Below are 12,216 nucleotides of genomic sequence, written 5' to 3' on the forward strand. Positions count from 1 at the left end.
GATATTTGGCATGCACATGTATCTCATGGAGCTGCACATTTTGAGTGGTGAAAGTCAAGGTCATCCTTCAAGGTCAAAAGTTAAAAAAATACAGTCCAAGGGATCCTTATTCAAAATTTGCTTTCAAGCTTTTAAATGAACGAGTACAGGAGATGTTAATTGGAAAACAGATATATTAATACAGATGTTTCTTAATATCTTGTTTAAAATAAGTGTTATGTTTGTACATGTGTATAAAAGGAAATCGTATGTATGTCTCTAAGTGCTTTCATCAAGTAAGTGGGTGTTTCATAAAATTCTTGTATTGCTTATTATGCATCAAATATTTTATAGTATTTAAGCTCTCATTTTTTCCAATTTTAAAGAGGTACACGAAGCATAAACCTTAAATGATAACTAGGAGCTTATAGAAACTGGTGTTTATTTGTGTCATTTAGTATTTCACTACATTTACTTGAATTACAATTTAGAATGCTTAATAATGGTACTTAAAAATTGAGCCTTGTCATGCAAAAATAGGTCTAATGCCATTATTGGCCAGTATGGCTCCAGACCAGGATCTACCCTGTCCACTTTCAAGTCAAGCAAGGTTCTATGGTCTCATTAGCTGACAGGGTAGCTCATGACTGGATTGCACTTATGAGATGGCTTTAGAAGGACATGGTCTTGGTTGGCTTTTGTGATTACCTTTTCTCAATCAGCAATTATAAATCGTTAAAATATTACCTAGGAGCTTATAAAAACAAGCGTTTAGGGGGTTAATTTTAATATTTCACTGCATGTATTTAGAATTACAATGAAGATCGCATTAAATAACAGCTCATGTACTTTTAAATTGAGCCTTTTCATGCGATAATGGGTCTAATGTCATTGTCGTCCAGCATACATGTAGCTCCAGACCAGGATCTACCAAGTCAGGCAAGGTATCATGGCTGACAGGGTAGCTCTTGACTAAACTGGGCCTATGAGAAGGCTTGTCTGGAGCTTCGCTGGCCACACATAGCTTAACTTTAGCTGACAGGGTAGTTCCTGACTAAACTGGGCCTATGAGAAGGCTTGTCTGGAGCTACGCTGGCCACACATAGCTTTACTTTAGCTGACAGGGTAGCTCCTAACTAAACTGGGCCTATGAGAAGGCTTGTCATGGTAGCTCCTGACTAAACTGGGCCTATGAGAAGGCTTGTCTGGAGCTACACTGGCCACACATAGCTTAACTTTAGCTGACAGGGTAGCTCCTAACTAAACTGGGCCTGTGAGAAGGCTTGTCTGGAGCTACGCTGGCCACACATAGCTTAACTTTAGCTGACAGGGTAGCTACTGACTAAACTGGGCCTATGAGAAGGCTTGTCTGGAGCTACGCTGGCCACACATAGCTTAACTTTAGCTGACAGGGTAGTTCCTGACTAAACTGGGCCTATGAGAAGGCTTGTCTGGAGCTACGCTGGCCACACATAGCTTAACTTTAGCTGACAGGGTACCGTAGCTCCTGAATAAACTGGGCCTGTGAGAAGGCTTGTCTGGAGCTACGCTGGCCACACATAGCTTAACTTTAGCTGACAGGGTAGCTACTGACTAAACTGGGCTTGTGAGAAGGCTTGTCAGGGTAGCTCCTGACTAAACTGGGCCTGTGAGAAGGCTTGTCATGGTAGCTCCTGACTAAACTGGGACTGTGAGAAGGCTTGTCAAGGTAGCTCCTGACTAAACTGGGCCTGTGAGAAGGCTTGTCAAGGTAGCTCCTGACTAAACTGGGACTGTGAGAAGGCTTGTCAAGGTAGCTCCTGACTAATCTGGGCATATGAGAAGGCTTGTCTGGAGCTACGCTGACCACATTTAGCTTAAGACCTGTTTTCTCATTTTATTTACAAAATGCGCTCAATTAGCTGTAAATGTAATCTACTACGTGCTTTTAGTGTTGCACATGTGTTTGAAGTGTTTTAAAATTGTTCAAGTTCTGACTGTTAGTAACAAATGTTATCATCTTGAACTAGGTAAATGTTTTATTATTAGAATTATGTTGATAAATGTTGTTTTTGTCATATGCTGTATATTCCTGAAATGAAATACGTTTTTAAAGCTTAATAAAAGCTTAGTAAAACCATTAATTGGTTTATTTACATTGTTGTTGTTTTTTTGCTATTCAGCACAACACCTCATGGTGTGCTTTTGTAATGGTGTTTTATCCATCAACCATTATTAATGGTCAACATTTGCCTTGTGAACACTGAACACACCACATATTGTTCCTAATCTTCAACTTTTGTCGGAATCATCAATGTGACAAATTGGAAACTGGTTATTATGGGTTCAAAGACAAGGTAAAACTTAAGAAAACGGGTGTTGCCACTCTTAGAGCACAGAGTTATTGCCCAATTTTCATGAATCTTAATTATCTGAACATTTGTGGGAGCCTTCTTGTTAGTGTTCAAATTTGTGTCACGTGGTATCAAAAAACTAGGTCAGTAATTAAAATGGATTAAAATGCGTGTGAACACTTGATGCAACATTTATTGCCCAATTTTATTGACACACTCTCAAAGCGTAAGTCCTAATGATATCTCAGTCTCTCAGTGACTCAGCCGAGTTTGAAACAGAACAATTTAGTTTAAGGGGTTAAGCCAAGCATCACACAGTCCCTGGCTCGACCACACAACTTAGTATGGTCTTTAAGTACTCGTTTTTTGTTAGCTCACCTGAGCACAACGGGCTCATGGTGAGCTTTTGTGATCGCTTTTTGTCCGTTGTGCGTTGTCAACATTTGCCTTGTTAACTCTCTAGAGGCCACATTTATTTCCAATCTTCATGAAATTTGGTCAGAATTTTGGTTTCAATGATATCTTGGATGAGTTCGAAAATGGTTACGTTTGCTTGAAAAACATGGCTGCCAAGGGGCTGGGCATTTTTCCTTATATGGCTATAGTAAAATCATGTTAACACTCTAGAGGCCACATTTATTGTCTGATCTTCATAAAACTTGGTCAGAAGATTCATCCCAATATCTTGGACGAGTTCGAAAATGATTCCGTTTTGTTGAAAAACATTGCCGCCAGGGGGCGGGGCATTTTTCCTTATATGGCTATAGTAAAACCTGGTTAACACTCTAGAGGCAACGGCCTATTTTCTGATCTTCATAAAACTTGCTCAGAATATTTGTCCCACTGATATCTTGGATGAGTTCAAAAATGGTAACCTTTGCTTGAAAAAAATGGCTGCCAAGGGGCGGGGCATTTTCCCTTTTATGGCTATATATGGCTATAGTAAAATCTTGTTAACACTAGAGGCCACATTTATTGTCCAATCTTCATGAACTTGGTCAGAAGATTCATCCCAATAATATCTTGGACGAGTTCGGAAATGATGCCAATTGGTTGAAAAACATGGCCGCCAGGGGGCAGTGCATTTTTATGTCCCCCACTATAGTAGTGGGGGACATATTGTTTTTGCCCTGTCTGTTGATTGGTCTGTTTGGTTGGTTGGTTTGCGCCAACTTTAACATTTTGCAATAACTTTTGCTATATTGAAGATAGCAACTTCATATTTGGCATGCATGTGTATCTCATGAAGCTGCACATTTTGAGTGGTGAAAGGTCAAGGTCATCCTTCAAGGTCAGAGGTCAAATATATGTGGCCAAAATCGCTCATTTTATGAGTACTTTTGCAATATTGAAGATAGCAACTTGATATTTGGCATGCATGTCTATCTCACGGAGCTGCACATTTTGAGTGGTGAAAGGTCAAGGTCATCCTTCAAGGTCAGAGGTCAAATATATGTGTCCCAAATCGCTTATTGTATGAAAACTTTTGCAATATTGAAGATAGCAACTTGATATTTGGCATGCATGTGTATCTCATGGAGCTGCACATTTTGAGTGGTGAAAGGTCAAGGTCAGAGGTCAAATATATGTGGCCCAAATCGCTTATTTTATGAATACTTTTGCAATATTGAAGATAGCAACTTGATATTTGGCATGCATGTGTATCTCATGGAGCTGCACATTTTGAGTGGTGAAAGGTCAAGGTCATCCTTTAAGGTCAAATATATGGGTCAAAATTGCTCATGTAATGTCACTTCTGCAATATTGAAGCTAGCAATTTTATATTTGAAATGCGTGTGTATCTCAAGGAGCTGCACATTTTGAGTGGTGAAGGGTCAAGGTCATCCTTCAAGGTGAAACGTCATATAGGGGGACATTGTGTTTCACAAACACATCTTGTCCTTTTATGACTATAGTCAAACCTTGTTAACACTCTAGAGGCCACATTTATTGTCCAATCTTGATGAAATATGGTCAGAAGATTTGTCTTAATGATATTTTGGATCAGTTCGAAAATGGTTACGTTTGCTTGAAAAACCAGGCCGCCAACGGGCGGGGCATTTTTCCTTATATGGCTTTAGTAAAATCTTGTTAACACTCTAGAGGCCACATTAACTGTCCAATCTTCATGAAATATGGTCAGAAGATTTGTCTTAATGATATCTTGGATGAGTTCGAAATTAATTATGTTTGCTTGAATAAAATGGCTTCCAAGGGGCGGGGCATTTTTCCGAATATGGCTATAGTAAAATCCTGTTAACACTCTAGAGGCCACATTTACTGTCCGATCTTCATGAAATTTGGTCCGAAGATTCATCCTGATAATATCTTGGACGAGTTATAAAATGATGCCTGTGTTTTGTACTGTTTGGGCAATCGGTCACTTGCCTTAAATAAAGGACCAACTAATTGTTTTTAATGAAAATTCAATACTGCTCCAGCAGCTGGAGTTTCACTTCTTTATACTGTAGGTTGAAAAACATGGCTGCCTGGGTGTGGGGCATTTTTCCTTATATGGCTATAGTAAGACTTTGTTTACACTCTAAAGGCCACATTTATTTGCGATCTTCATGAAACTTGGTCTGAAGATTTGTCCCAATAATATCTTGTTATCTTAGGTAAGAGACTTTGAGCCTTTCAGGCCCTCTTGTTTCAAGATTGTAGACGAGTTATTGAAGGAAAACCTTAAACAAATATGGTGCCTTCTAATGAGGCGTTCGAAAAATTGGATGTACGCATATCATTTTCTCTTATAATGCACAGTTTTTACGCATGTGTTCAGTAAAATATAACTTAAATAATGATTATTTCATTTTCCAAACACCGTTTGAAATCTGATAACAAATTGCAAAAAAGTTTAACCACCCTTTTTGGGACTGACATGATATTTGTATATCCATTTCTTCGAACATCACAAGTAGACACAAATTTGTAGAAGGTGTTCCTTCAATAACTTTTTTACTCCGACGTCTACGATCTTGAAACAAAATTCAGAGGGAAGCGGAAACACTGTAGAACCGAAAGGGCGTATTCATTAAAAAGAAACATAAATATAAAGTAGCCTACCGAGTGAAAATATTCTCTACTCCTTCATGAAAAACACTAAAACGACTCCATCTTAGATGTAGGTTCCAACTTACCTCACCTAAATGCCTGTAAACCCTCAAATTCAACTCAGCGACCGACCGATAACGTAAGCAAGTACTGCGCGAAACAATTCTTTTATTCAAAATCAGTCAGATACTCAATGACTTTTTTGAGTCGTTTCCCTTTGACTGAAATGCGGTTAAATGGGATCTTATTTTTATGTCCCCCACCACTATAGTGGGGGACATATTGTTTTTGTCCTGTCTGTTGGTTTGTTGCTTTGTGCGTTTGTTTGTTTGTTTGCCCCAACTTTAACATATGCAATATTGAAGATAGCAACTTGATATTTGGCATGCATGTGTATCTCCTGGAGCTGCACATTTTGAGTGGTGAAAGGTCAAGGTCATCCTTCAATGTCAAAGGTCAAATATATAGCTTCAAAGCGGCGCAAAGGGGGACATCGTGTTTCTGACAAACACATATCTTGTTTACGTATACTTTTCAGACACACACGAGGACACGCTACTTTTGGCCTTCAATTGTTCCTTTTTATCCCTACTTTTTCTACATTTCCTACCTATTTATTTCCTTCATACTTTATTCTATTTTTGCTATTAAACCTCGAAATATTTCTACTTTTTGCTAGATATTTTTCAATATGATTTTATGATTTTATTGTTATTGGATTTTCATCACGTAAAAGCTGTAAATGCTGTACAAACTGGCCAGTTTATGCTGAGGAAAAGTGTGTGAAGCAGATACATTTCCAGAAACATCCAGAAACAGTTAATATATTAAACCCAATCACAAAGAGGTTTCTCTTCTCTTTGGGAATATGCCCTGGCCTATTGATTTTGGGAGGAAATCTCGCTTAAGTAGCTGATGTTGGAATGAAAAAGCTTTTGTAATGTTTTATTTACATGAAAACTTAATGATTCTGAAGAAAGTTTTCATAGGATTGAGGCCTTATATGATACAAGTTTAATCCGCATCTGTTATTTAAGGTGAAAAAACAAAATGATGCACTGCTGAGGTCATTTTCTAAAATAATAACTATACAAATATAAGCAATAAATATAAAGAAGTGAAACTCCAGCTGCTAATGGCTCATATGCAACACCCCTGAAAAACACAATGCACCTAATGGGTAATAAAGTTATAAACAATTAGCGCTTATTCATTACCATTCAACAAAAAACGAAGTCAACGCATTCGATACAGCTGTACTGCACACGCGTTTTAAGAAGTGTAACGTGTCAGTTAAGTACCTTGTGTAATCAACATCCCTTTGTGTCAAAACCGGATTAATCTTGATTACGAAACAGCAGTGAATGTGTGCATGGATTATGTTGGAATTTAATGCCTCATGTCTACGGTAAAGTTTTAAAATATTGTTCAACTTAGTGTTTGTTTTTGTTCAAACATAGAGCATAATTGTTCGTTAGGATCTTAAATTCGCCGATCGGTCGACTGACAAAATTTATGAAAATTAATGCCTGACGATTAATAATGGTTTCACAGTATATACAATTAGTTGGTCCTTTATTTAAGGCAAGGTACCGATTGCCTAAACAGTACAAAACAGCACAATACAAAACGCTGTGGTCACCGGACTGCACAGGCCAATCTGACACGACACTTGACGCAAATGCATTAATCCTTTTCACAGAGCGAGGCTAATACGTGCATGAATGTGTTCAAGCCTCAGTCTTTTTGCAAGTTTGAATATTTTTTGTTGCCTTGAATACTTTTGCATGGCCGTTAATTACGGGCGCCACCTCTTTTTGAGATACTTTTTGAGCCAATTATACTTCCGAGGTTGCGCTCAGGCCCGGATGTTTTTATGTAAAACCTACTTACCCTGTAAATTGTCCATTAAAGTTCAACACATACGGGCCTGAACGCCACCTCGAAAGTTGGATTGGCTTATTTATGTGTGCATCTCAAAAACGAGGTGATTAACGGCCGTGGTTTTGGTTCGTCTTTACATGAAACAATTTAACTAATGAATCCTTTTCGGTGGCCGACGAACATCGATGACAAGAAAATGTAGCACAAATTACTAGTAAGGATTGCACATTTCATCATCTGGTACTCAATTCTGTTGTGGGCTGAAGAGAGTAATTCATCCACGGGTAGGGACGGTCACTCTTTCAAATTGTCCATTCTGCTTTAATTTCTTCTGACGGCCTCGACGGCTACCTACCTCGAGCGTACCGTAGAGAACAATGTTGCACAAAGACTCGTGTCTGGTAAAGTGTTCAAACATTGGCACCTTTCGTCGTTTGACGGTCGCCAGTAGGGGCTTATGTGGGTAACTAGAGTTGCTGTCACGTTTCAGACGCTTGATGGTCTTGTGCTCCGTGAAGGAGATGCGGAGCAGTCTTCGGAGACACTTGTGTCCGCATGAAGCGTCCAAGTCTTGCAGTCGTAGAGTAAAATGGAAACCACGAGTGACTTGTAGAGCCTATACTTGGTGGGGAAGCTGATGGACCTAAACGATACTGGTAACATCCGTGGACAGGGTTGCTCCAAAGTACTTGAATGAAGTTGAAGCTGTTCACCTCTTCCAGCTTATCGCTTTTCATGATGATGTCTTCACTGGTGTTGTTTGTGCTGGTCACGATGTTTTTCGATCTATGTGCTGATCTTCATCCCGTATTTTTATGCTCTTTCATAGAGTTTGTTGGTGAGGTCTTGGAGTTCACTGATGGTGCCAAATATGTGTAAATGTCATCAGCGAATGTCAAGTGGGAGATCGTTCTGCCACCAATGCAGATAGAGCTGTGGTGGTCATGAGGGGTATACTGCATACTCAATGGGAGAACATTCAGCCACCAATGCAGATAGAGCTGTGGTGATCATGAAGGGTATCCTGCATACTCGATGAAAAGATTAAACACGACGAGAGAAAGCCGACATACCTGACTTAGGCCAACTGATGAACTTAAAAAAATATCCTTCTGTCTATTGAGAAGTACTGCTACGCTGGCGTTTCCGAAGAGTTCGTGTGTGACCTTCGTCACGGTTAAATTCTCTCAGAATGGAATGGAAAGAAGTCGAAAACTTTCCTGAAGGCGATGAAGTTGTGGAAAAGCTTTGATGGTGCAGGTGTTTCTTAGTGATGACTCAGAAATTGAAGATATGTTCCACTAAGCCCTCCAAGCTTTGAAATGCCTGTTCTTCTGCCATAAGTTCCTCAAACTCCTACTTTCGGATCGGTTGAGGATGATAAGAAGCATGATTTTGCTGGTATGGCTAATGAGAGGGATTGTGCGGTAATTATCGCATGGGTTTATGTTTCCCGTTTTTTGGTATGGGGGTGACCAGAGACTGGGTCCACTCCTTGTGCGATTCTTCTACTCCTAGATCTTCTGATAAACTACATTCATTGCCTTTCCTCCGTGCTTGATCAGCATAAAAGGAACATTGTCAGCTCCAGAAGATTTGTCTGCCTTTCGACTGCGCACTGCCTCCTCTGCCTTAGGTACGGACGGCCTTTCATCGTCCGCTTCTGGACTGGGATCGTTCTAAAGGAGACCGGGGTATCTATATCTTTATCTGAGGAGGGTATCTATAGAGGTCGCTGCTGTATTAAAACGTGTGTGTGGTGCCCCTAATTAAAAAAGTTTAGCCTACACCAACGTCTGCGTGTGTGTATTTCTACTTTATAAGGTGTATCTGCGTTAGAGTCTGCATTATGTATGGATCTGGGGCGTGTCCCAGCACTCCTAAAAAATTTAGCTACTTACCAAAGTTGGAACAAATTTTAAATTATAGCTGCAATTTCAATATTTTTCGTCGTCACTGAAAGATTTTCAATTTTGGTGTGGTCTTGCGTTGTTGATTTGTTGTTTGTTGTTTTTTTTTAGGGTGGGGGGTAGAGAACACGGAGGAATCCCCGCCTTTCCGGTATGGACACATTGGGTTCCTCTTATCTGACCGTTATTGCTATGAGTATTCAGTATGGGCGGAATCCCAAGTCATATACAAGAATGAAGTAAGCACATGCGCGCTGAGCTTATCGGCTTGCTGTTTAAAAACTATTCATCGCACACAAAATCGAACAAAAAGCAACAAAAGCCTGGTGCCAGCTATTTCTCTCGACATTAATCAATCTTGGCGATCACACTGAATGATGGAAGAACCTAAGAAGTATTCCTGTGACAGACGGTTTTCGGGTTTTCGGCTCTAGGAATTTTCGGATGGTTAAATCTGGCTCATTCGGCCCCAATCCCAGACTTTTTCGGCCCCATTTTTAATTTGAATAGATCGGTGCAAACATTTGGTCGATAACTAGGGGATATTGTTTATTACAGTTTTATATTATTGTTATTTATGTCTTTTCGAGTACAACACTTAAAATTGGTTATGTATTATCGATATCTATATTTTACTAAAATATTGAATACACACTGATTTCGTTTATTTGTTCACTGTTTTCGGGTGTACTTTTTACTGTTGTCGTATGTGAAAAACTTAATGCGTATTATTTTTTATGCCCCCTTTTGAAAAAAGGGGGTATATAGTTTTCTCACTGTCCGTCAGTCTGTCACACTTTACGTGTCCGCTCTCTAATTCAAATAGTTTTCATCCGATCTTTACGAAACTTGTTCAGAAGTTGTATCTAGACAATATCTAGGTCAAGTTCGAATATGATTCATGTCGGGTCAAAAACTAGGTCACGGGGTCGAAAAAACAAATCCAAGGGAAGTAATAAGCTATAAATGGACATAATTATCTCACCTGCCTAATTATATATTTTTATTAAATAAATCAAAGCGGCGCAGTAGGCGGCATTGTGTTTCTGACAAACACATGTGGTAAAAGGTCAAGGTCATCTTTTAAGGTCTAAGGTCAAAAATACAAATCCAAAGGATGTAATAGGCTTTAAAGGGAGATAATTATTCAATATTGAACATAGCAACTTGATATTTGGCATGCATGTGTATATCATGGTGATGCACATTTTGAGTGGTGAATCTACAGTCAAGGTAGTGGCTTTTAAATATTTGCTAATCAAAATAGAGATTTGTTAGAGATAATTATTTTCAAGGGAAGTAATTTATGTAATTATAAATCTCAGATTATATATTTCCTTACCAAGAATTTAAGTTCTTTTCACAGTTACTGTACAGATTTTTTTTTTTTATTATTTATAACTCAACTGATTGATTTTTCAAAGTTTTTTTTAAATGATATATTTATCATTTGTTTCCTGAACTAATTTGTGAATGGTAGGGTTCATTACATACCTGTGTACTTATGTCCATATATACATGATGAACTCTGGCTATGATCTCTTTGATAAACCACAGGCCTTGGTTGTCAGTGATGTTTGACTTGGTTATTTTTGACTGTACAGACCCCCCCCCCCCCCCGGTTGGATTGGACAAAATCCAAGGAAAGTTATAAGCTTTAAAGGGAGATGATTTATATACCTACCAAATTATGAATAGAAATTTTATTTCAAAGCGGCGCAGTAGGGAGCATTGTGTTTCTGACGAACACATCTCTTGTTATGCCCCCCCTTTGAAGAAGATGGGGTATATTGCTTTGCACATGTCGGTCTGTCGGTCCGTCCACCAGGTGGTTGTCAGACGATAACTCAAGAACGCTTGGGCCTAGGATCATGAAACTTCATAGGTACATTGATCATGACTCGCTGATGACCCCTATCGATTTTGAGGTCACTAGGTCAAAGGTCAAGGTCACGGTGACCAGAAATAGTAAAATGTTTTTTTAATGATAACTCAAGAACGCATACGCCTAGGATCATGAAACTTCATGGGTAGATTGATCATGGCTTGCAGATGACCCCTATAGATTTTGAGGTCACTAGGTCAAAGGTCAAGGTCACGGTGACTCGAAATAGTAAAATGGTTTCCGGATGATAACTCAAGAACGCATACGCCTAGGATCATGAAACTTCATGGGTAGATTGATCATGACTCACAGATGACCCCTATTGATTTTGAGGTCACTAGGTCAAAGGTCAAGTTCACGGTGACTCGAAATAGTAAAATGGTTTCAGGATGATAAATGAAGAACGCTTATTCCTAGGATCATGAAACTTTATAGGTAGATTGATCAGGACTTGCAGATGACCCCTATTGATTTTGAGGTCACAAGGTCAAAGGTCAAGGTCACAGTGACCCGAAATAGTAAAATGATTTTCGGATGATAACTCAATAAGCTTTTAATTTAATAAAGGATTGGTATTGGGTTACTTCTCTATGCACATTGCACTAAATATTCTAATGTTACGGGTTATAATGGGGATATTTCAGTAAAATGTATATGCAATGTATTTTATTATTATGAGTTTATTTTATGAAAGGATAATAGGTATATTTCAGTAATATGTAACAAACAGAAAAATATAAGAATCGTGACTCGCAAAATGCATATAAACAATTAGTAGGTACATTAAGCGGGAAGAAGCGACATTCCGATGCGTTTTCCAGGTGTGAATACAAATTGGAGATGTCAAATTAAATGGAGACCCGCGAGTACAGAAGCGTAAAGTCCGGTGGGACGATATGTCATCTGTCCATGAACGCCAAGATGCACACGTTTGACGCCCATTACTTGATGACAGGCGTGGGTCACGAATTAGGCGAGTACGTAACGAAATTGGTATAAATACCTCGTCAAAATATGCAGAGTGGAGACCATTCGGGGAGTCGGCGGTTAGAGATTTGTCACGTCTTCTTGACGTGGTGGCCATGTTGGCCGCCGCGCTGTAAAATTGCATTTCATAAACATTAGTAAGCGTTGTGTTAGAAAATATTCAACAGAAATAAATCTCGATGAA

Source organism: Dreissena polymorpha, chromosome 2 (genome assembly GCF_020536995.1).
Source record: "Dreissena polymorpha isolate Duluth1 chromosome 2, UMN_Dpol_1.0, whole genome shotgun sequence".
Taxonomy (NCBI): domain Eukaryota; kingdom Metazoa; phylum Mollusca; class Bivalvia; order Myida; family Dreissenidae; genus Dreissena; species Dreissena polymorpha.